This window comes from Pundamilia nyererei, unplaced genomic scaffold, assembly GCF_000239375.1.
Source record: "Pundamilia nyererei isolate P.nyererei 1_Seehausen unplaced genomic scaffold, PunNye1.0 scaffold00141, whole genome shotgun sequence".
Classification (NCBI taxonomy): domain Eukaryota; kingdom Metazoa; phylum Chordata; class Actinopteri; order Cichliformes; family Cichlidae; genus Pundamilia; species Pundamilia nyererei.
The window spans coordinates 1,313,320-1,338,920 of record NW_005187542.1 but is presented as its reverse complement, the minus strand read 5'-3'; positions in this window follow the sequence as shown (position 1 = coordinate 1,338,920).

The window sequence follows — 25,601 nt, the reverse complement described above, 5'->3', positions numbered from 1 at the left end:
GATAGTCGTAATAGTATAGACTTCTGTCTGTAAACCTCCTTTCACTTGTAAGGACGATGTTAGCTGTGGGAGAGACAAAAGAACAAAACGTAACAAAAACAAAGGTTAAGTTCAAGCTCTCAATGGCACCAAAACAATTGAGCACAACTATTTCTCTGTTGAGGAGGAGAACGATGCTGATGCTAGAGCTCAAAAATCACAATAGCTATCTTTTAATTTGGCTAAAGCTTTGAGGGAAATAAGGATGCTAGTTTTGTGGAGGAGAAGATGCTATCATTATCACTGCACTATACAATGAGATAAACTTAATGCACTGTAAATGTGAAGTAGGCTCTGGTTATATAACTCTCTGGTTATATAACCAACAAACACATCTAAATTTAAAGCGGCGTGTATTTTTTTGGCAATGCAAATGTATTGCACTGTAATTTAGTAGGTTACCTATAAATTGCACTTTTAAAAGTAAAAATAATCATCAACAACAATAAAAGAAAAAGGTAAACATGACTTCCTAATTTCAAACCATCTGATAGACTGATGACTTCATTATAATGACCACACACTGTTTCTTAGTATGTTCGAAAAACGTGACTCGAAATAATGAATTTATCGGTGAACTTATCATGTAACATATAGACACACTGTGAAAAAAATTAAGTCAACATCAAGTGATGATGAGCTAATCCTAATGTTTCTAAATGTGATAAGCAAGAAACAGAGATCGGTTTCATCCAATTCACAAGAAAAGGCAGCAGCAGGAAAAATTTTGAAGCCATATCATGTTATTAAGTTATCATTTCTATATTCAGTACCAGTTCACGTTTTAAGCTACAGTGCACTTGTGGCCAAATGCAGTAGCCTGATTGGTCAGATTTATTTATTTGTATCAAAAAAATGGGAAAAATTGATGTTCGAAAAAATAAAATGTTGCAAATTCATCCAGTGAAATTAGCGGTTGGTGTGAATGGCTGCATTATGAATAGAGTCCAAAAATATTTTTAATGAAAAGGATATTTACATGGATTTCCAATGGTCTGTAAAGGCCTTTACTTGGTAATATGGGTATAGTCATGTCTTGTAGTCAAGTTTGTGCCTGATAACACAGGGCAGCTTCAGAGGTCCTATAGAATCCATGTGGCACACGGAGGATGAACAGCAGGGCAGGGTATAAGGTCGAACTGGTCATAATGTTTTGGCTCATTAGTGGATTTCAGCAAAATAGAAACCTACCCAGTTCTACCCAGTACAAAAAAAAGAAAGAAAATTACATGATCACAACAAAAAAAGCAAACAGATTTATTCTCTCACATTGGGCACCCTGGGAGAGAATAAATCTACAACCTGAGACTGGCGTGTCACACAGAAGGATGGGATACACTCATGCAGTAGTATCAGTCTTCTATTTCTCCTGCTGCTGTTTCTTATCTCGGAATTGGCCTCTTGTTTACAGACACCATCAGTTAAGCACAACATCCTCTAATATCTGTTCAGCTAATGACTGGGTTGTAAAACCTATCAATCTGCAGGAAGTACAGGCACCCGGGGAGATGTTGAGGAATGAAGCTGTTAAGACTAAACTGTAAAGTTGTTAGAAAACATGCCAGGTACATTTCCCAACAGGCATTCTTTAACAAGTATGAGTTTCAATTCCTAGCAAACCCATATTTACCAGAATGTGGGCTATTTCTGTCGAATAAACACTCATCACATTCAACCTGCTGTGTTACCAGCTAGCCATCAACAATGCAATTAATGAACACAATGATGATAGCGCCAGGAGGACATTCCTCATTGCTCATCGTGCATTCCACGCTGCATGCTATTACAAATGACCAAACACTCCATATAATAGCACATCATTTAGCCGACGTCCTTCGCTGGCTTTGCTCCCCACATACTCCAGACTGGCCATCAAAATCTCTCTGATAGAGCACATTAATTACACCCATCCAGAGACAGCTATGATTACAATTTCACACGTTTGAATGGACTACAGCCATTTGCAACAAAACTGCAGAGGCAGAGCAATGACTTTAGTGCAGGGGGAGGGGGGGATTGGAAGTGGGGAGGGTTATTCGTAATTCTCCGACGAGAGGAGCGGATGCGGGATGCGTGGATGCATGGATGCTGACAGTTTTGGCGTTCAAGCAATGTTCTGTAATCTCATGCAAATAGACCTGAATCTCTATCTTAACACATCTTCATTAGCCAGTTCACAAGTGTCTGCAGCATAGATTGAGGGACAATGGAGGGTGGAAGTTAATGCGTAGTAGGCTGTCTCTGTTTTCATATTGGACAACTTTAATTAAGCGATAGATTAAGTTTTGAAGAGATGGTTTAATGCACTGAATCCCATGAGTGCTCTAATAAACAGCAGAATAGAATCAGTCAGTGGATCTCTAATGGGGCTGAAAATAGACACAGACATCTATATTTCTGCAAGTAAGTCACTTATTTAAATAGAGATGCTATATTTAATAATTAAAGGGGTTTGCATACAAACAGTATATATGTACTCGATGGAGTTTCTAAGGACTCTAATAGACACATTTAATGTGATCCACAGAATTGTGTGCTTTACATGTTTTTGTCCACAGTAAACAAAGTGAATTTAGAACAGAGAAAGGCAGCTGTTATCATTGAAAGTAGAAAGTTAGATTTAAAAAGAGCCAAGTGAAAAGCTGGGTGAGTTTAATTTAATTACTAAAGCAAAACTTTAAGACATTTAAGCTATGCATGCTTACATGTCTATTTACACATTATACTAATACATTTAACATTAAACATTAAACTAGTGTAACTTAAACTAGTGTAACTTTGTTGGCCCTATTCACACGTCTAACATGACCTTGAATTGTAGGCTGGATGTGTAATAATTGTTGATAGGAGTTCTGTTTGTGGCAGCACATGTGATAATCATTCTCTACAGTAAAGAGTATGCACTGTTTATTTTTTTCCTTTCTTGTGTCTGGAATCGTTTTGACCTGTAATCCCCAAGATTATAGTGGCTAAACTGCCCACTGTGTGTTTTCATGCTCTTTATCAACTCCTAGCATGCTAGGCTGAGATGACTGCTGGCCTCTGGGTGCCCTTAACCTGACATTCAGGGATCACAGAGGTAGCTCACTGTGCGTGCGTGTGCACACGTGCACGTGCCTGCATGAGCACAGGCGTCTCCAATGCCCTTGGGTCAGAGACCAACCCCTAGGAGGTAACAGTGGGTCAGGGGGCACAGCAATTAGGAAGCAGTTGGAACCATTAATTAGCTGATATATCACCTATACTTTTGTTTATATAGACTGTGTACTGGAAATAACCTCTGGAAAACTTTTCCTCCTCATCATATCCCTGTTAGGCTTAATTCATAAACATTATTACCGCTCATACTTTTAGTCCTCCACCTTAACTAACCCAAAAGCTAGACAATATGATGCAGCACTCATAGAAATGATAATGGCAGGGAATAGCAAATAAGTAAGTGAACCTCAAAGATGATGTCTGGCATTGAGAAAGACTCGTGTGCCCCGTCTTCGGGCAACATGTCTCCTGAATTCACATCAAGATTTTTTTTTCCTTTCTGAGGGTTTCACCTGTGATCCGAGCCTGCCTTGAGCAGTTTGATTTTCCTCTCTGTGCCTCCAAGCCAGACTGTGAACTTTCAAAGGCTGCGAGTGAAGTCGTGGTGAAAATTCAGAGAGGGGGTAAGTTAAGCCTGTGAGCTCCAGAGCTGTGCAGCTGAAAGGGATGCTGGATGGGAGGATGCTGCAGTTGTTTTAGAAACCATAGAAATGCGGGTAGTAATGGGGATTGACAAGGCCACCCACGTGAGGGAAAGACAGTGTGCTAAGACAGACATGAGCGGATGCGTGAGAAGAAAATGATGTGCACAAGTGTGATTGTGTGAGAAGACCCTTTCAGAGAAATGCCATCAAACACCCCGTGTGTGGTATGTTGGGGTGATATCCTTGTGAGCAACACACAGCCAACACTTCAGTTCAGTGATAAGGCTTTTCCTGCCATTGCTGCACCTCTCTAACCCACAACCAAAGGATAAGCGAGAACACAGCAGAGCTCCTCAGGAGCAGCAGAGGCCATTTTGCCAAGCCGCCGAGTGATTGACAGGGGCTGACGATAAAGGGAGAGAGGAGGGGCGTTGAAGGATAGGCCTAGGTGATGGAGTGCTCATAGGGAAGAGCAGCTATTGAATCCTCTTTTTAATCTGTCTGTCAAGGTTATTGAAAGTGCTGTCTTCGTTATTGCATGGCAGCCTTGGACTTGGATGGACCGTAAGTATAAGAGCGTGCCGTGTTCTGGCAAACAAATAAACAAGCTGTAAGCAAATACATACAGACCAATAAATGTACAGAATATAAAAGCAAATAAAAGCAATAGAGGCTAATATGCATGGCTGAATTTGTAAATGTTCCCAAGTGGACAGATCTCATCCAGACCTGCTCTCTCGCTTTGAGGTGCACTCTCATCCAACCAACGGCTATTCTTTTTGCCCTCAGTCAAAATCCACCCCCCCACCACCACCATGCTGCTGTTTGAGCTCCGGTTAGACCGAGGGGGCTCCACTCCAAACTGGACCCCTTTTTCAATCGATGTTCATCAGCAGGGCTAGCAATAAGTTGTCAATGGGATTCTCATTAGAATTCAAGTATGCTTTTGAATAATATTGTATAGTACTGAATCACACTGACAGATGACTGGGTGAGTGGCAGTTGAGAGCTAGTCATGGAGTGAATTTTAATCAAAAGAGGCGATAGTGTCAGGCTGAAATTGATGTGTCTGTATCAAACCACTACTGCATGTTCCTGTTTTGTTGAATAATCTTTAGAAGAACAGGGTTTACATAACTTATCGTACCTTCGCAGTAGTTTGAAAGGTTAAGACTTTCATTATTCTATACGTTTTTTGTATTGTTGATCTATCTAAAATATCTCCTCTTAGTTTCTACTCGAGATGTAAATTTTTGACAGTGTGTCAATCATAAAGTATCTGAAGTTTTACATGGTTAAGGTTCCCTGCTGTGCTTAGAGCGCTAATACTGGATTTTTGTTCATGGTTTCAGGTTTCCATGAGATATTAGGGACTTGGAGGCTGGTTGTAGCTTGTAACCACAATAAAAATTAATTAGAACACATTAAATATTTAAGAGGGTAATGATTTGAAAGCAGAGGAATCATAAAGTCACAGGAACCAACAAACAAAAAAAATTCACACACTTGAAAAGCAGCAAAATCCAAAATACTTCAGGCCCTGTACTATAAAGCAAGTTTAGCATATCCAGGATATCTTTGTTTTCTGGCTTCACTTACTCGAAAACTGTAAATCAGGCTAAACAGTTGCACAAATTTGGCTTTCAACTCAATACGTCAGCTCAGAGAGTGTGTGTGTGTGACAGAGGTCTGAGGCAACTTCCCGCAATGGTGACGCTATCCGGTCTTTAAGTCTGACATCATTATCCATTTCCGGGTCTAAACTTCAGGTCCCAAAGTCAAACGAACACTGAGGCATCACTGAGAGTTAAAACTGTCTAAATTCTTTCATCTTTAATAAATGATCAGCGTTGCTGCTCTACCAGGTATAACAATTAAGTTTAACATCCAGGCATCCATGAAAACAGAATTTATGAAATTTCACAGAGTTAGAAGTTAGCAGGGAATTAGCTCGCTAGTTTCCACCTAAACATGATATACCATATTCTGACTAAGGGTTCCCGATGGTTAGGGACAAATGTAATCGCATGGCAGGATCCTGTAAATGGACCAAACTTTAGTCGGGAGAACAACTGAGATAATCCATCCACAATAAGAGGTCAGTGCTGCATGGGCTGGGCTGTAGTTACATCGTAAGGTTTTAAAAAGTGAGAGAGGCTGACAGTGATCACTGACTTTTTAAAGGGGCTTGTTCAGATTAAATAGAACAAGATACAAAACATTAAAACATTATAAAAACACAATAGTCTTAATAAATGCAGAGTAGTCTGGACCCGGAAGCAGGGTCCATATGTCATCACTTAAAGACTGGATAGAAGAACTATTGACTCGAAAGAGGTGTTTTAACCTGCTCCAGAGCAGGTAAGGTTTGCAGCATAAGTTGCCATGGTAATGTTCTCTAGTACAAACTGAACAACCTTCATATTTGTGAAAACCCAGGATTAGCGCCGAAGCTAACTGGATATGTCTAAATCCTGCTTCATAGTACTGAGGGGTGTATTGCGAAGGGATATTAATGGCTTAGTGAGCTATGTGAAACTTAAAAGTCAGAGCTTTCTGTGTCACTACAGTGGTTCTCTTGTTACCTGGCTAAATCACCATGGTAACTTATGCTGAACACATAACCTGGTTGAAAGCAGGTTATAATATAATAGTTATGAATACACTAGTTTGAGAGCAAACTATTGTTGTTGATTTTCATGTTATCGTTGATGGATTAATACTTTATGGCCAATTTAGTGTGTGTTCATGAGTGCAGGATGGTGTGTAATTGTATATTTGATACACACACACGCTACTTAGCAGTTATACACATTATACAAAATAACATAACAACCCTTGTGTTTAAGGACATATTTATATAATGTTAGCTTGGAGTGGAAAATAAACTTTGTTGTAAGAAAAATGATCCCTACGTTCATCCGTAACATCCTGAGATGTGTGAAATGCATGACCAACCAAACGGAACTAAATGTAATTAAGATGTACTCAAGGTTAATTTGGTCAGTAATGGTAATACGTACGTATGGGGTAGCCCTTTTCTAAATACCAGTCCATTCAATCTGTGTTATTAAAAGCCAACGGTAAAATGAGACCAAGCATATACACATTAAAAATAATTAGTTTGTTCTGTATGTTTTCCTCCAGAGAAAAATGAGTGTAACTAAGGTAGGGTTTTAATGTTTATTATCAGTTCTCTTTTCTTCACTCATGCATGTTTTTTCCTCACAATTCCTTTTCCTCGTCATTCTGCGTGGAGTGCGTTATTCATGCGCTTTGGTTCAAATGGATTGGATGTCGTCCACTCATTTGAGCTCCTTTCAAATTACAAATAAAAGACAGCCTTTTTAAACGGAGCTACTTGAAAACAGGGATCTATCCAAGAGAAATAACCTTCTATTCTCTTACCCATTTCATTAGAAAACTTGGTCACAGATTGCCCTCATACAGAACAACTTTCATATGGCAAAAGTGTTGCTTTGTTATCACTGCAAGGCTAGCTTCTATCAACAAACTAGCCTGAAATTACCAAATAATCCATCAAGAGCCACTGCCTTTCAGAGAGCTCTGCCTTGTATCAAAGGCTTACCTTGCCTTGTATTCAAATTTTCCTGCATTATTTGATTATTCCATTCTTTAGAATATTAAATACGAAATATTTATTCTGGTGCAGTTAAATCAGTTATTTACTCAGGGGAAGCCAGTAATTTTGCTGTCCCTGAACCATCCATGGCCACGAAGAAAGACATGACAAAGGGAGCCAGATATGAATACACTCTTACTCTATACATCTCTTTAATTTGTCCTTTAGTAATATAATTTATTAATCTGCTGTTGACTGTTTAGAAATTATAATATTAAGCTTACATGCATGGGGATGTTTGCTTAAAAGAGAGATTTTTATGACCATAACATTATCAGCTACAGTTTACACTCCAGCCACAATCAAAAGGCTAGTTTGTGTGTGTGTGTGTGTGTGTGTGTGTACATAGCCAAGCACTGGTGTGAATACAGTATGTGTGAGCACAGTCACAACATATGCTGGAGCCAGTTGGGAATAGTTTTCCCCAGAGAGTAGTCCACACAGCCCTCTAGTCAGTGCCTCAAATTAGTGGGAGCAGCAGCATAGCTGTGCCTCATCCACTTTAATAGCATTTTAACTGTTATTGGAGCTCTTATATATGAGCATTCAGTGATGCTGGTCATGCCGGCACGCCTATGAAAAGGACAGTGCCACAATAGCCTCCAACTGAACTATGACGGGCCAATTAATGAGCTTTCATTGGGAAACAGTCGTTACACAGGTCACCTAAGAAGTGTAATTAGAATGCATTGTAGATTCCTATTTTTATTGAGAGCGTTAAATTGAAAGAGGGAGCGCAATCAATGGCAAGTCGTTATAACTATGTGGGCTGATAGATTTGGGTGAAAAGTTAAAAAAAAAAGGTGACTGTTTATGAGATGCAAAGCAGCTCACACGCAAGAGTGAGCACACACACACACACAAACACACATAAATGTCGCCCACGAAGCTTGATAGATGTGTCACAGTGGGGATGTGAATGGGAGCCAATTACATTTATAATGTCAAACGTGGTGCAGAAATTAGCTCCAGTATTATTATGTGAAAGCTAATTGCAAGGAAATGCTAAAATGATTTAAATCACCAGGGCTATTTCAAGACACTAAGACATTCTGAAGATAGCAGCAGCACTAACAATTTGTACAACCCATTTTATAATTACATTTAATAGGTTGTCTTATCAGTACTCTAAAAGTGGATTCGGATTATCACAGGGTGGACCAGACCGACAGCACAAAATTGTATTTTTTTTTTCAGTGATGAGTGCTGCCCATTCTGCTCATAGAAGGGAGAGAGATAATATTCTGGGGGTTAAAGTCTTGGATTGCCTCTTCAAAAGGCAAAGTGGAGCAGAACATCACTGGCGAGGCCATGCTTTGTATTTTCGAGAAGGCAGACCGGAAGGTCTACTATTGGCATTCATCGCCACTTAACTTCCCACCGCAATAGATTTCCTACAGTATGCAAAGACACATGCAGAGCATGTTGCCCAGCCGTCCACAGAATTGACCCCATCCAGCGGCACTGACCTCACCATTGTTGGCGCTCTCAGCATTCAGATTGTATGCTAATAAGGGCGGTGAATGGAGGAAAGGGGAGCAGCAGACACGCTCTGTTATTAAGCATACGCAACACTTGAGTCGCTGTTGCTTATTAATGTTCAGGGTCCAACACTTTAGCAGCATTATGAATTGTTGTCGGGAATGTTGGAATGCCGCTCCAGAGGAGTATAATAATGTTCGAACATTATAAAAAATGTCAAAAGGAATGAAAGTCGTCTTTAAGGAAAAGCTTGACTTTTGTATATAAAAGTTTTTCCACTTAAATAATTGTTCACAGTGCAGATCAGTTTGAAGGATACGCATGTTAAACTAGAGCAGTTCACTTTCTCCAGGTTAGCTGTACGTTTGTTAGATACACAGTTTAAACTGTGGCTTGGACTCACAAAATGAGCTACTAGAGCTGCTGAATTACAGCAAAGACCAGCTGGCGAATAAAGGACAAATGATCAGGAAAGTTTGAAAGGAACCTGGAGGGGATGTAGATCTGTATTCTGTAAGCGTGGGTCACTGCAGGCTTAGGGCTCTCTGTCCACAGCACCTGAAAGCCTTATCCACAGGTGTATAATCAGCAACATAAGCAATAGACCCCTTTACCCTAAGACCACATCATCCACAGGCCAGCCGCACAGACCCAGGGTGCTGCTTGGAGCTTAGAGGGAGATTAAGTTGTGGATTTCATGAAGGAGGAAATGTATCATTCATAAAGCAACATTTCCTAATCGTGTATGATATCTAAAGCATGTCTTAAACATTTAACCTGTGGCTCACATTACACATATTCCAAACATATTCACTATAAAAAGCCATATTTGAATCTTACCTTGTTGCTTTGGTGAGATGTGTCACAGCTATATGGACCCATGGTGTCTTTCATTCAAACGTTAGCTGCCAGGCACATGACTGTGAATTACGACGATCTGGGCATCAGTAAAATGTGCTCTGATCTCAGTTACAGGGATTTTTATGTTTTTATGGAACACACATTTACAGTACAAAACATCATAAAACCATCTTCAAGTGTCACCTATGTAGATGCTCTGGTGAGAAGGAGCAGCAGGGACTTTGGTGGGGAAAACCAAGGGCTGGAAATGTGTTGGCCTAATCAAGCTGTATGTGCAGTTAATTCTATGATCCATCATGCGCTTACACGCAATGGCACATGGTGAATGATTGTGCTCATGTACACACACACACACACACCGAACAGATAGAGCTCTGCATGTGAAGCATCTCTGTCTCTCTACCTCACTGTGAGTCATTAGCCATTCCAGACGCAGGGTGATCAGCAGAGCCAGCCTGGCCTGAGACAATTAGAGACCCCAGAGGTGGCTGCACATCACAATGAGCCCTGCGGCCATGATTAAAACATCAGCTGCTTTCTATGCAATGCTGACGGAAAGAGAAAGAAAGGGAGGGAAGAGATCACAAAAAAGATGAAGGAATTGAGAGTTTAGCTCTATCAGCTGTCTATGTTAATGGTTAAAAGAGTGGTTTGTTCATTTTATAAGCTCAAAAACGAGGGGTGGATCTTCATTTATTTTTCTTATATATACATGCTTAATATCCCCCTACCCTCATTTACCACCACAAATATACCGCACACCCAATTTTCTATTATTACACCTGTTTCTATAATGACCTCGTTCTTTAAGAGATGTGAAAATTCATAGAGCTCAAACCCACAGACACACTTGCATAAGACTACAACAGCCAGTGGATTACCACTGCTGCAATGGTGCTATCTTCTTTGACATTTGTGGCTTTGATATGTATCTCAGTGAAGGCAGATTTAGAAAAATCCTTCAAGTGCTTCATTGAGCTGAGGTGCACACCATTCAAAAAGCTTGCAGACAACCAAAATAACTGGAACAACAGATGAAATTAGGCCAGTGCTTTAAAGCACCCACATCGTGACAACAAAGGCAAATAAAGCTATATTTAATACCAGTTATTGACATTCTTAATTCCTTTAAAGGTCCTTAAAGTAAAGAAAAGTTATGTCATTTGATGTATTTATTCATTTAGCTTTCTTTTCACCTAATTACATTTCAAAATATAAGTTGAGAAATATGCTTATGTGGAGAAATGATCAAAGTAAACTGAGCTTACTACTTGTGACAGCTACCTCAACAGTGGTCACTGTCACATAACATTACAACACATTTCTTTAAGGGTTTTTTTATTTTTATTTTTATTTGATACCTAACTGAGCGCAGGTGGAAAGGAGCATTTCTAAACTGTCTTTTGTCGATATAGAAGTGGATAGTGTTAAGTGCTTTGAGTGCTTTGAAAAGTCCTGTATGAACCTGTCATGGCACTGGGTCTGTGACCCAGTGTTTTTGTATTTGGACTCTTTGGATTCTGGTTTATTTAATATTCTAAGATTTAATGTATATCCCTGGTTCTGGTTCTTTTAGTTGTTTTTCCTGCTTTGTGTTATATTTGTAGTTTCTGGTCTTTAGGTTTTGTTTTGTGGGTTCCATGTTGCATGCTTTGTCAGCCTTGTCTTCATGTTTGCTTAACTGTTGTTTTCACGTTACCTTTCAGTCTCCCCATCCAGTCTTGTTTCCATGTTTGTTTCTCCTCCCCACCCAATCTGAGTTTCAAGCCTGTGTGTCTTAGTCTTTGTGTTATTGTACCACCTGTTTTATGTTGACAGTCTCTCGTCCTGTGTTCATTGTGTTCAGTTTTGCTTCCTTGTTGTTCTGTTAGTCATTATTGGTTCCAGCAAATTATGGTGTGATGAAGCTCCGTGAATGAGTTGAATCTTTCCAGCCACATGAAGCCCTGTTTAACAGCTCATTTGGAAGTGCTGACATCTGATGGCCATTCGGTACACAGCAGCCCTTCTGTGATAATACATGTGGGCTACATACAAGTGGATATGTAAACATAATGATGTATCAAATGCAGTTACCCATATGAGGTCCTGTATAATATAATATATATTATCTGTCTGAGGCAAAGATCTGTGCTCAGCAGCCTCCTGGTCAGCCTCCCAAGTGCCGCTGCCTGTGCCACCGGCCACGTGGCCGTCCTACAGAGCTCCACCGTCTGCGCCGCTGGTCACCCGCCAGCCTTCTGAACTGCTAGTTCTTTGTTTTGGACTGTTGTGCTCCTGTTGCTCATGATCCAAAAAACAGCAGGATGTTGTTCTCATGTTTTGTCATCTGGTCATTAGGTTCTATTTCCATACCTCCCCTGTGTTCCACATTCCATGTTTTGTCAGCACTGTCTTAGTCTTAAGCTGTGTCCCAAAACGTCGGCTGCATCCTTCGGAAGCCGTATTTGAAGGCCGATTACGTCACAGCCAGGCGATGAAGGCTGTCCCAATTCTTCGACTCCTTCAAATGCGGCCGACAAATGCGTCCTTCATTTCCCCGAATTTGAAGGATGGGTCGGGTGTGTCCTTCGTGGCCCACCATATCCCAGAATTCATAGCGCGGCCCAGCCAATTCCAGCTTCCAACAATGGTGGCCGCTACTAAGTTTTAATATTACTCTTATTAATCTTTCTGGGTCACAAAAAAAAACTTTTAACATATTTTCAATCGAGAAAGTAGTCGTGTAAACTTCAAATATCTGCTTGGTTTATCAAGACATCGCATATTTGCAAAAGTGCTCCGACGTTTTCGGAGACGTCTGTTACCCAACTGCTCAATAGCTAGCTGTGGGGTTCTGTGGTCACTTGAGCCGGTGAGAGCAGCAGACTCGTTTGCAGACCCCCGCTGTCTTTCGCTACTCAGGTTAAACATGATAATTAAGTCACTTGGATAACTTAAAAATGTAATTATTTGTCTTTTTTCTGTGTTTTATTTGTTCCGGAGTAAATAGGTTTGGCTGAGATCAAAGTTATTGGATTAGATTAGATTAGATTAGATTAGATTAGATTAGATTAGATTAGATTAGATTAGATTAGATTAAATAAAACTTTATTAATCCATCGGGTGGGTTCCTCTTCCTTTTTCACACAGCTGAATAAATGTCAAACAGAAAACTGGTTAAACAGAAGCGTGAGATGGTCGAGAATTTACGCCAGTGTCCAGTTATATCTTAGAGAGCAAGGGGCAGACGGCTGAGTTTATTAAACTCCACCGAGACAGCAGTGACGCAAATCTGAGGGCTAGACTGTCCCATTTCACAGCCTTGCAGTTCCGGCCTTCTCGGTCTTTGAAGGACCCAGCCCACATAGACCGCGAAGGCCGGGTCCTCCGAAGGATGGCCTACGTTTTGGGACACAGCTTTAGTCTCTGTGTTATCGTACTTCCTGTTTTATTTTGACAGTCTCTTGTCCTGTGTTCAGTTTTGCTTCCCCTGTCCTGTTAGTCTGTATTAGTTCCAGCTGTGTTCCCTCCTGTTTCCACACCTCTCATTGGCTGTGTCCCAATTCAGGGTCTGCACGCTTGAAGTATGCATTTCAAGTGCGGTTACGTCACCGTCACGCGACGATGGCTGTCCCAATTCGAAGTGTGCTTCAAATGCATACTCCAAATGCGCCGTCCATCCATCCATTCGCTTCCGCTTATCCTTTTCAGGGTCGCGGGGGGCGCTGGAGCCTATCCCAGCTGTCATAGGGCGAAAGGCGGGGTACACCCTGGACAGGTCGCCAGTCTGTCGCAGGGCTAACACATAGGGACAGACAACCATTCACACTCACATTCACACCACCGTGCTGCCACCAAATGCGCCGTCGATTTCCCCAAATATCAAGCGTGGTCCGGTGCACGCTTCGTGGTCCCATATATCCCACAATTCATAGCGCGGCAGTGGGTGTGGATAATCTTGCCGCAAAATACGGCAGAAGAGGTTTTTTTTTTTTCAAACTTTATTGAACTTATAAAGCGAACAGTCAATCATTCCAGTTCAGTTTGTACAATAGACATACAAGGCGAATAAGAGTAACAATATACAGTACAATGAAATAAGAAGGATAAATAAATAAAGGAGAAAAAAGAAAAATAGAAAAAAAAGGGGGGGGGGATGTGACAGACTTCATAACAACTTTGTACTTGAAAGTTGTGACAGCTCATTCGTTAAACATTTCTGAATGAATTTCAATCAATGATAAACCTTTTTTATTGGAAGTTAATTTAAGAGAGTTTAAGTAATATTCAATTTATATATTCTTTTGTGTTTGCTTATGTATTCACTCCGTGCAAAATAGGGAATGTTTGATGATGAGTGTCAAAATATATAAATAAATAATAAATAAAATTAAGTTTGAATGTGTTGAATGTGACTGTAGTTTCTTTTACAATTTTTAAAGCTATTGTGATATTATGATATTATGATTACCGTGAATTTTTCAGGGAACTATTACAGCGTACAGAAAATATAACATTGTTACATCCATAGCGGTGACATTCAAACTTCAGTTAATATTGTTGGGTTCAGCTATTCAGCATTCCGAATATTTATCTATGAATCCACTATTATCAGCCACCTATTGGCTCCAGTCAATGGGCACCGAAGCCATTCACTAGTATTCCCACTGATCTCCCCTTATATCTCCAGTCCTTGCTACCTTGGCCGACCCTCAGCTCCCCCACCACCCAGCTTCTGCCTATTGATTGCTACCGCGCCACCCTTCTCTGTCGCCCCTCAAGAGTCTGAACGTTCTCTGATCTGAAGCGACACCACCACTTACCCAAGGCAGCAGTCCTCCCAGAAAAGGCTGAGCTATCCCAGAGTCCCTGTGGTGGGCAGCCCTCTGTCCCTCTGTTCTTATGGTTCAGTCACCATTGAGCAAAACCACATGGGAGCTCCACTCCTGTGCCGGCCTCACCCACAGTGGTTCCACTGAAATCCCTAAACACCAACTGTGCAGTGTTTTGCTCATGTCTCTCTCCCTTTTTTTTTTGCCTGCAAATCATGAAATAAGAGAGATTACTCAACTGTGCAAAAAATTAGAGTTTTCATGGAATTCACTTTTTCAAAACAATAAGATATTCCTAATTAGACGGCCGTTTTCTGATTACACTCGAATGAAGGAAAAATAACGCTTGTCTAACGCAACGCCTTATCTAACGGGTTCAAGTTGTGTTGCCGATGCTGTCTCATTGCATTTGAGATGTTGCTGCATTCCCTTCCTGTTCTGACACATACTATAACGGCTAATTAAATGTGATGGCTGATATTATTCAATTCGGAAACAGTCGTACCTCAAAGAGCAAAGAAAATTACAAAATTGATTTGATGACAGCTAAATTGCAAGAGAAGGCCTTGATTTAACCAGCCAATGTAAATGAGTCTAATTTAGAATCGTGTAATGTGGCCAGGAGAACGTGGCGGAAAATGATCAGGCTGGCCAGTCACAGATATTAAAATGAATTATATCTAATCGGAATTTTAGTCACGCTACATTAACTAATAGAAAGTTATTAACATTTCAAGAGTGTGGGGAGGGGAAAAAAAGCTTTTGCCTGCAAAATTAACAGTGGCTGGGCTGACCCGTGGGCCTGCCGATGTGAACACTGTAATGACAGCATAATGGCATATTTACATTTAAAACCTCGCTGGCTAATATTCCGATTCCGAATTAGACGTGAAGTCGAGGAATATTTGGTTTGGCCTTCTGGCCTTTCTGCCGAGGGTTTCTCCGATTTCAATAGTAAAGTCTAACTTTTAATTTCTTTCGCCATTTCTGCCTAATCTCTTTATTTTTATGCACCCTCCCGTCTTTGGTTTGGTTATAGTATGTCTTTTATCTGGCATGTTACGGGAAAGTGCCAACTCCTTCTCTTGTTGCCTTTATTCCTGCTTTCATCCTTTCATAAGAGTATATCTATAGAAATATTGTGTTTCTCTACCTGTGTCGTCTTTGTTCCCTCTCTCGTGACGAGCCCAGCATGTCTTTAGGCTAGAAGGCCATCCCTGACAGCTATTTTACCTCTGGCAACTGAGTTTTGTATTTTAAGTGTTTTACTTTTATATTAATTTTCTTTTCTCACCAATATCACTTCAGTCTCTTGTGCGTCTTCAATCCGCCTGGTTTTTTAAGTTCAAGGACTGCTAAGAACACAGAGGAGTGCTTAAAGATGCAGCTTTTGAGGCTGTTGATACCTGCCAGGTTTTGCTAATTTTCAAAGGACAGTGAATATCCATAATGAAACGGCGCCCACTAGTCAGCCAAGGACAACTTAGGCATTCAAAGATGTTTCATCACTTATCACACACACTGCCCACTAAGCCATTAGTATTCACAACACATTAGAAGTTTCATGGACATCATACAAGCCTATTCAGATTAACTCAAAGCATAGTCAATCCTTAATAAAGGCATCAAAATCTTTCAGTATTCACAAAGTTTGTTTTCATGACTGGGAGGTTATTCAAATTCCAGTGTTTTTCAGTAAGTGAATAGAACAATTTACAAGCACACAATGTGTATATGTGTCTGCATATGTGTGTGTATCTCCAAGTGTGTGTCTGTTATTGTTTCTGGGTTTCGCCAGAGTTGGGCTGACCTCTGGCTCGACACGTTCAGCGCCAGACATCACCGGTCCTCTGCTCTCCTCATTTCCACTCCTCCGCTCGTCTGCAACAACTCTGTTCATCCGCAGCAAGCGATGAAATTTTTACACTGAACAGACTGTCTTTTTTTTTATAATTTAGCATGGCATGGGGATGAGCAGGAGTAGAATAGCTAGTGTGGCGTAGTGATGTGGGTTTAATGTTTGATAAAAAAAATAAAGAGAGAACATCATTCAACAAGGTTTGTCATTGCGGATTTAAAAGCACTGTGGTTTCAGAAAGGGTTAGCTTGAGTGCGTGCATCTGTGTTTGCATGAGGGAGAGAAACATGAGGAGAGACAATGCTGGATTCATGCATGTCAGGGTCCAATCGTAAAATGTTCCCTGTGCAAAATGTACGATGGTATTTGAGAAAAACATGAATGCTCGCTTCTCTGTGTCCTTTTAGGTTGACACTTTTAGCTTTTGACATTCATATGGTACTCGTGTGTGTGTATGTGTGTGTGTGTGTGTATACCTTGTTCGTGGCAGTGGTGGACTGTTTAAAAGGGGTGGAAAAAGCAACAAAGAGCATCTTGGGCTCTGACGTCCAGCCAGCAGACCTTCCTCTCAGCCCACCATCTGCTCCCCAGGTCAACCCCCCCACCACCACCAAACACACACGCACCGTTCTTGGTGCCTGTGAGCTTAGTAGCTGCTTTAGAATGCACTGATGTGTGAAGCACTAAGAGAGCAAGCTTGGATTTTCTGTCTACTACAACTTCCCCCAGCAGCCACTTTTAAACACCTCTTTTAAAACAGGAAATTCTACTGCCCGGCCAGTTTTCACACTTTAATGCAGAAACACTTCGCACTAACCTTGAAAGCAACCATTTGACTTTATTTTAGTCCTGACCAAAAAAACCAAAAACCCAAGAGACAAAGAGATCAGCAGCATCTTCAAGGGTCTGGATAATATTAGTCCCTTAAGGCCCCGATTTCTTGGCAAGTTTCCAATCACGAATTTGCAATAATGTTTCATTTAAAGTACCAGTTTACCGCCTTTTTGTGCAGTACCCGAATCACTACATCAGAAAGTTTTGCTTATCAAGGTGAAAAAGACTTGTGTTTTAATACTAGATTTAGCCATTAATGAAGCTGATAAAGTTTTAAGACATATATTTAACAAAAGTATAACTTATTTTTCCAACCTTTTTTGGCTTTTTATTTGAAAATTTTTTAAATTTGCTTTTAAAAAACCCCCAAATTCAATAGTTCTTCTGTGCATATGTTTGTTTGTTTTTTAATGCTCCAAAGACCACTGAAATTAAATGGCTTCATACTCATTGAGATAGGGGCTTCAAAGTAACCACTCGTAGACATAGATGGGAGTGGTTGTATTTACCATGCTGTTAACACTAAAATAGGGATTGCGATCTCATAAGTTTGGAGATATTTTGTTTTCGGAAACACATTTTTGAGCCTGTGGCTTGATAACATGTGTCTTCATGTTCCAATTCAATTGGTTCTTGAGAACCAACAACTCATTCTCTTCCACTTATCCTTGTCAGGGTCACAGGGGGGGCTGTAGCTCATCCAGTCTAACAGAGAGACAGACAGCCATTCACACCTATTTGTCAATTTAGAATTGCCAATTAACCTATCCCCACTAACTTCAGTCAGAGTATCCGGGAGAACATGCAAACTCCACACGGAAAGGCCCCGGCCAGGTGGTGGAATCAAATGCAGGACCTTCTTGCTGGGAGGCAACAGTGCTAATGCCCGTGCTACTACAGCAACTAAAATCACAAATGTAAAGTTCATGGTGTCACTAAACTGACTGGATCTTATATAGCGCTTTTCTACTCTAGCTGAGCACTCAAAATGCTTACCTACAAGCCAGGATGGATCCGTACTTTTATGTTGTTTTCAAATACTGACTGTAGCAATTGAATGTTGCAGCCCAAATCAAGATCCAAGACCTGCCGACATTTTTCCAATCTATTGTCCATTTTTGAGGAGCCAAAATTGTCGCTGATCTCTGTGGTCCTCTGATGCTCTATCCCATCTGCTTCAAGGGTTGACCTGCACTCAGAAATGGTCTTTTGCATAGTTTGGTTTTCACAAATGACTATTTGAGTTGCATTTCTATCAGCTCAGTCTGGCCATTCTTGGCATTTTTTGTGCCAAGAGAAGTGATTGTTTTCTCTTTTTCAGAGCATTCTCTATAAATCCTGGAGACGGATATCCGGGGAAAACCCTGGTAGATCAGCAGCTATTGAAATACTCAAACCAGCCTGTCTGGCACCCACAAGCATGCCATGTTCAGAGTCACTTAAATCCCTTTTGTTCCCCATTCTGATGCTCGGTTTGAACTTTAGCAAGTTTTCTTGACCATGTCTCCTTGCTGAATTGAGTTGCTGTTGATTAAATATATATATTAACAAGCAGCTAAACAGGTATACCTAATAAAGGGGCAGTGAGTATAATTTCTTTTTAGTGAATTATACATGCATTTTCTAGCGCACGTCACAAAGTAGCAGAAACCCTGTATAATTACCGTAAGAACCATAACTCATGCTTTGTGTGAGACAGCTGACAAGTAAAAAATAGCTACTTGTCATTGAAAGGACAAGACCTGACTATGACTATGAATCAGTACCACTGGTTATGTGATTGCAGAATGTGTATGCTATGCTATGTGTTAAATGTTAAATGCTACAGTTCGTCAAGCCAGCAGAGGACAGTGAAACTGCAGTGATGTTAAGTGTTAAATATGTGCTTCACTGTGTCCTTCAAGCAACTGCCTGCATCAGTCTAAACTTACCAGCAAACACCTCTGAGATCTTCAAAGTAAATGTGTGTTTTTGTGCAGTCTCCAAGGTATGCCAAGCAATTTAATTGTTGTTTTCTTGATTTTCACGTTTTCAGACTGCATCGAAGACTCTCCAATAATTTTCTTTTACTACCTACCGAGTTATTTTGATGTATGCACTATGCTGGCCTTGCTTTATATAATTATGCTCACGGTGATGGTCAGTTAAGGGTCTGCATGAAAAAGACTAAGAGAAAGTCAACGAGAGTGCAGACATCTGCTGATCTTGTTTTTTATGTTTATGTATGGAGATATGCATCATAGAGACAGCATGCTTGTATGTGTTGAATTGGAGATCTGCATCTATGTACGTTAGTACATGTAAATGTGGATAAAAACAAAACAAAACAAAACAAACTAAAAAAAAAATTCTCCCCCTACCACTTTACAAATGAAATCAGTGCTGTGAGGCGGTGGATTAATATCATAAGGAAGGCCAGAGTGGGCCATTAGAGTGGTGTAATGTTGCTCTGGGGCCTTCTGATGGATGGCCATCGGCGCTACGGCCCTATTTGCACACAGTCACCTCTGTGGTAGCTGCTATTAGCAGGACATGGGAGGTAAGGGCTAAGGGATGGTGGTGAGGTTGCTGTACCAAGGTTTTATTATTAGAGAGGTGTATGTGTTTGTTTTCCACTGTATGTGCCGGTGTGAGTATGCGAGTGTGTTCAGATTTGTGTATTTGTGAGCATGTGTTACTGCAATTATGAATGAGTGTGCGCGCGCATGTGTGTGTGTGTGTTTCGACTCTTTAACAGACAGATGTTGCGCTCCCCACTCTCCACTCTATCTAACGTGTCTGTCTCTCTCAGTGGACGGCGGTAGTAGGCAGCAAACACACTCAGTGTAATTAAGACAAATTAGCCCGGATGGCAGCTTTCAATAACACCAACATATGTTAGGAGGTTTTTACAGAAGAATACAATCAAAATCATCATTAGCTAATCAATTATAGAAAACAGAGTCAAATTTTCCACCTTGAAGCTCTTGTGGATTAATAAGACGCATTTATATTTTAAATAGGTTTATCTTATCCCTCTCTCCTTCGTGCTACTTTCATAACTCTTTCTTTCTTTTTTTTATTTGGCTGAAAAACGGCAAATTGGAATCAGAAAGCCTTTATTGTTATTGTACTTGGCAATACAATTTATAGGGGTTTTATGCCTATGTGCTGCTTTAAAATAAATAAACACATACAAGCATAAAGTGCAATATAAATTTTACAGATAAAATGACACATTTTAAGTTCATGTTTTGGTGCATGGTAGGAAACAAACAACTACTGACAGCCCTGACAGTATAAAATGTTTCTTCCAGGTCTGAAATATGTTGACGTCTGTGGTTGTAAAAACACTTCTGATCTTATAGAAGTCTTGGGGAAAATAACTTTCTAGCTTGACTTCTGATTCTTCTGATTGCCTAATGAGTTTTCAGCCAAGTTGTTAGGTAGTGTCAGACCCACCCGGTGAATACTCCCAATGTGAGTATTCAAAACAGGAATTCAGATATCACTGAATAGCATCCTGGTACCTGGATCCATCTTTCATACTGTCTATGATTAAAACACTATAGTTGCCTATGCCGCCTCCATACTTGGCTTCCGGTTACCAACTTTCTTAGAAACAACACGTTTCCAAACATCGAATAAACAATCCTGCTTAATTAGACATAGGGTTTTAAAGAGCTCAGCAATAGCTTTTCATAACTGCACAATAACATTCCTAACTAAAACTGCAGTCAGTTTACAGTGTTGCAAGTTGTTTTTGTTGTTGTTTAAAAACGCAAATCCTCCCATAAAATGCTGATTGTATAAACTGGAGGTGCACAGTACATAATGTAATGTTAAATGACTGACTCAGTTAACTAAACTTACTGGAGGCCTTAATTCTCTTCATGTCAGCCCTCCTTTGTGCTTTCTTTTTTGCCATTTTCTCTGATTATCTTCACTTTTATCCCCTCCCCACGTTTTCACTTTCGAAACTTTTTGTTCAGATATGCAGCTTACAGTACTACGAACAGTTAACAGTAAGTTCTGAACAATGGGTGCTTGATTTCAGACAAAAGCAGCTCATCATTTGTATTTGACCCTTGTGAAATGAAATGAAACAAATACATTGTATCATGTTGTCACTAGGTAAACTAATAACTAGTTGTTTGAAAGCACTTGTTTAATAGATACTGTAATCCTAGAAGAGTAAAACTAAACAGTTTCATCCCTTAAGATTCTTTTAGATTTGCTCAAATTCACCTCTTTTTCCTCTTAGTGCCCCTTTTTTCAATGCTCTCTATCTCTCTTTGTTTCTTTTGCCTCATTCTCTCTCCTTATTCTCCATCTCTCTGTCTTGCTCTATCACTCTCTATGTCACTCGCCTTCTCCTCACATCTCTCTCCATCTCCCGCAACATTTCAAAAGAATGAATTACTTTGGGCTGTCACTTGGCCCTGGCCGAGAATTCATTTTTGTGGGTCAAGTGTTTCAAACTGTCATTTTTGACAGGAACCTTCTCATATAATAACTACATGGATGGACCTTGACTTGGGGTGTTTTAGTTTCTCTCTCACCCTCTCTCACTCACTCTCGTCTCTCTCTCTCTCTCTTCTCTTCATATGCATTCCAAAAAGATCTCATTGTTGGTGCCAAAAGAAGGAGCTGGAGAGACAGGGAACGTGGAGAGTGAAGTCTTGAAAAACGTGGTGTCGGAGAGATCAGTGCCAGTATTTAACTATGGCAAGGTCTACAACATAAGTAAGTCATGGAAAAAAAGGAAAGTGCATAAAAACATTATGCTCACATGTGTGAAGTCAAGTAAAGATGGAATTGAATGAATTTAAAGCCTCTGTGTGTGTGTGTGTGTGTGTGTGTGTGTGTGTTTAGACATCTTTGTGAGGACAGAAAATTGGAAGTTTATTATACTTCTGGGGACCAACAGTCACTTATTGAGACAATATACCTGTCCCCACAAGATTGAAGGCACTTTGAGGCTCAAAATGTGGTTTTAGTGTCAGGGTTACAGTTAGGTTATGGTTAGGGTTAGGCTAAGGGTTAAGATTAGGCATTCAACTTTGATGGTTAGGGTTAGGGTAAGTGGCTAGGGAAAGCATTATGTCATATAGATGTCCTCACTAAGATATGAAAATTTGTGTGTGTGTGTGTGTGTGTGTGTGTGTATTTGTGTGTGTGCGTAGGTGTTTGGGCGTGTGTGTGTGTGTTTGCTGGGGACAGCAGGGCTTCAATGGCATTGGACTTGAGCAGACAATCTATTTACAGTGTGCTCAGGGGAGCTTATAAACAAATGTTGAGTAATTTCAGCCAGGAGTAATTACCCTTGCTGCTGACAAGGAGAGTGTGTTAGCACTCCCCTTCACCCTCTGCCCTGTCCAGAAGGCTCCAAGCTTATGTGCAAACACACACACATGCACACACACGCACACACAGAAACTTGCACAATATGCACATTAGAACTTCCTTGCACATGTGTGGCATTGTTGCAGCAGTTAACATGGAAAGCACCCACTCAGGCTCTTGGTTTATCCACCTGCATTCTTAGAAAAAGTACTTTTATTTTCTACTCTTGAGCCTGAATATTTCAAATTAATAAATTGTGAACTATATGCTCACATTAAGCAAGGCCAATATTTCAACCAGTAAGGTCAAGTATGTAAAGGTAATTCCAGTTACTGTATTTCCACAAAAAAATTCTATATATAAGTATCATAATTTTTGCTGCTACGAATTTGTGTCATTTCCACTGACGAACAAGAAGTCATTTAATGCAGTAGATTTCAAGCTTTCTTTAGATTCCTTTACACTGGCTACCACAGTGCTTTGAGAATCACAAAAATGGGCTTGTATTTGACATTTCTTTCCCTAGAATCACAATTCTCAAAGTCTGTGCTAATAAGACAGGGAAAGAAAACACAATTGCACATTTTATACATCTGCAATTTATGTTACTATACAACACAGTGGCACTTTGTCAGGACAAGCAAGGAAAGCAGTGCTTAAATTTTCAAATCTAAAAGCAGACAGAAATTAAATGTACCATAGTTTTGGATTGTTTGCCACATTTACATGTTTCAGAACAAATTACAACAAAGCTAACCCATGTAAATACTAAATGCAATTTTTGAATGATGATTTTCTTTATCGAGCGGAAATAAAATATCTGATTGTACCACCTTTGGCAGCAAGAACTACAATCAAGCATTTGCATGATCTGGCATAAGTATTTCATGATGTTGTGAAGAAATTTTGCCCCACCTCATTTTCGCAGAATTGTTTTGATTCAGCCAAAATAGAGGGTTTTTGAAGATGTCTGGCCTGTTTGAAGGTCATGCCAAACCAACTAAATTGGATTTCATTCCTGACTCTGACTCGGCCAAAACCTTGTTTTTTGAGCAATTCAGTGGTTGACTTGCTGGTGTGTTTTGTATCATTGTACTGCTGCATAACCAGTGTCCCTAAGCTTCAGGCCACAAACTGGTGGCTGGACATTTTCTTTCTGGATTTTCTGATAGAGAAGCAAATTTAAAGTTCCATTAATCATGGCAAGTCATCCAGGTACGAAAGCAGGAGACACATACCATATTTGACTGTTGGCATGATGCTCTTTTTATGAAATTCTGTGTTAGTTCGTGTGTTAGACATAACAGTCCACAGACTTTTTCCCCATCAAGATGTTTTGCAGCAGATGTGGGATGATCCTTTGTATTCTTTTTGGTCAGCAGTGGTTTTTACCTTGGAACTCTCCCTTCAGTGCAAGTTTTGCCAAGCCTCTTTCTCATTGTTGAATCATAAAAACAGATCTTAACTGAGGCTTCCAAATCTTTAGAAGTTCTGGGTTCTTTTGTGACCTCTTGGATGAGTCATTGATGTGCTCTCTGAGTAATTTTGATTGGCCAGACATTCCTAGGTTCACATCAGGTTTTGCCCTGCATCACTTTGTAAAAGAGAGGTTCAATTTTTGTGACTTCTTGATTCTTGCTTGATGATTTGAAACATGTAAGTATAACAAAAATACCAAAAAGTAAGAAATCAAGAAGGGGACAATTGCTTTTTCAAAGCACTGTATGTATGTTGAAACATCTATCCTAATTGGGCACAGGATAAATATGTTTAATGAGCATGAAAATTATGTGAATAAATCCTATAAAGTCACCAGATTTTACCAAGTTCCCATCCAAAATCACACATGGTAAAATTTGGATGGCCATGTAACTGTGGAAATTCACTGGGTGTCTTAACATTTCTGTGACACTTGGATCACTGACACAGACAACAGTTCTGGGTTGCTTCCGAAATGCACTGCAGTGGCTCTAGTGAAATCACAAGTACTGTCTTAGATGTGAATGATTGACTCAGGCTGTCCCATTGTGGTTGCAATATGACAGCTGGAGTGCTCTCTACCAAACATTAAAAGCTCAAATTAAGAATATTTTATTGCAGCCATTCGGCAGAATTCTAGAGTTTGGGATAATCAATGCAAAGGTACGTTTTTGTGGGGGCAGCACGGTGGCACGGTGGTTAGCACTGTTGCCGCACAGCAAGAAGGTCCTGAGTTCAATTCCACCATCAGGCCAGGGTCTTTCTGTGTGGAGTTTGCATGTTCTCCCCGTGTTTGCGTGGGTTCTCTCCGGATACTCTGGCTTCCTCCCACCATCCAAAGACATGCAGCTTGTGGGGATAGGTTAATTGGATAATCCAAATTGCCACTAGGAGTGAGTGTGAATGGTTGTCTGTCCCTATGTGTTAGCCCTGCGACAGACTGGAGTACTGTCCAGGGTGTAACCCGTCTTTCGCCCTATGACAGCTGGGATAGGCTCCAGCGCCCCCCGCGACCCTGAAAAGGATAAGCGGATGGATGGATGGTACATTTTTGTGGTGGTGCATGGTGGCCCAACACTTGACTAAGACACACCACTTGTTTATTCCTTGTATTTAGCACTTTCCTGCTTCAATGGACACTTCATGTTAGCTTAAGAAACAGATGACTCAAATTCAGATGCAATTCCTTATATTAGAAAAGTAAAATATTGGAAGCTAACTTCTCATCTGAGAAATGTTATTCCACAGAATACAAAGGAGATAAAAGAAATAAGAGTAATTTAGCTTTGTACAAAAATATATTAAACTAAATTCCTTTGTTAACACACAGTCACTAGGTTTATGAAATTTAATATTTTGCCTGTTGACCTCTGTTAAATATGATTTATTTGAGAAACCCTTTACATACTATGAACTAGAGATGGACCGATCCGATATTACGTATCGGTATCGGTCCGATACTGACCTAAATTACTGGATCGGATATCGGAGAAAAATAAAAAATGTAATCCGATCCATTAAATATCACGAAAGCACCTCACAAAACTTGCAACACGCCGTAACTCGCCTCAGAACATTAGCAC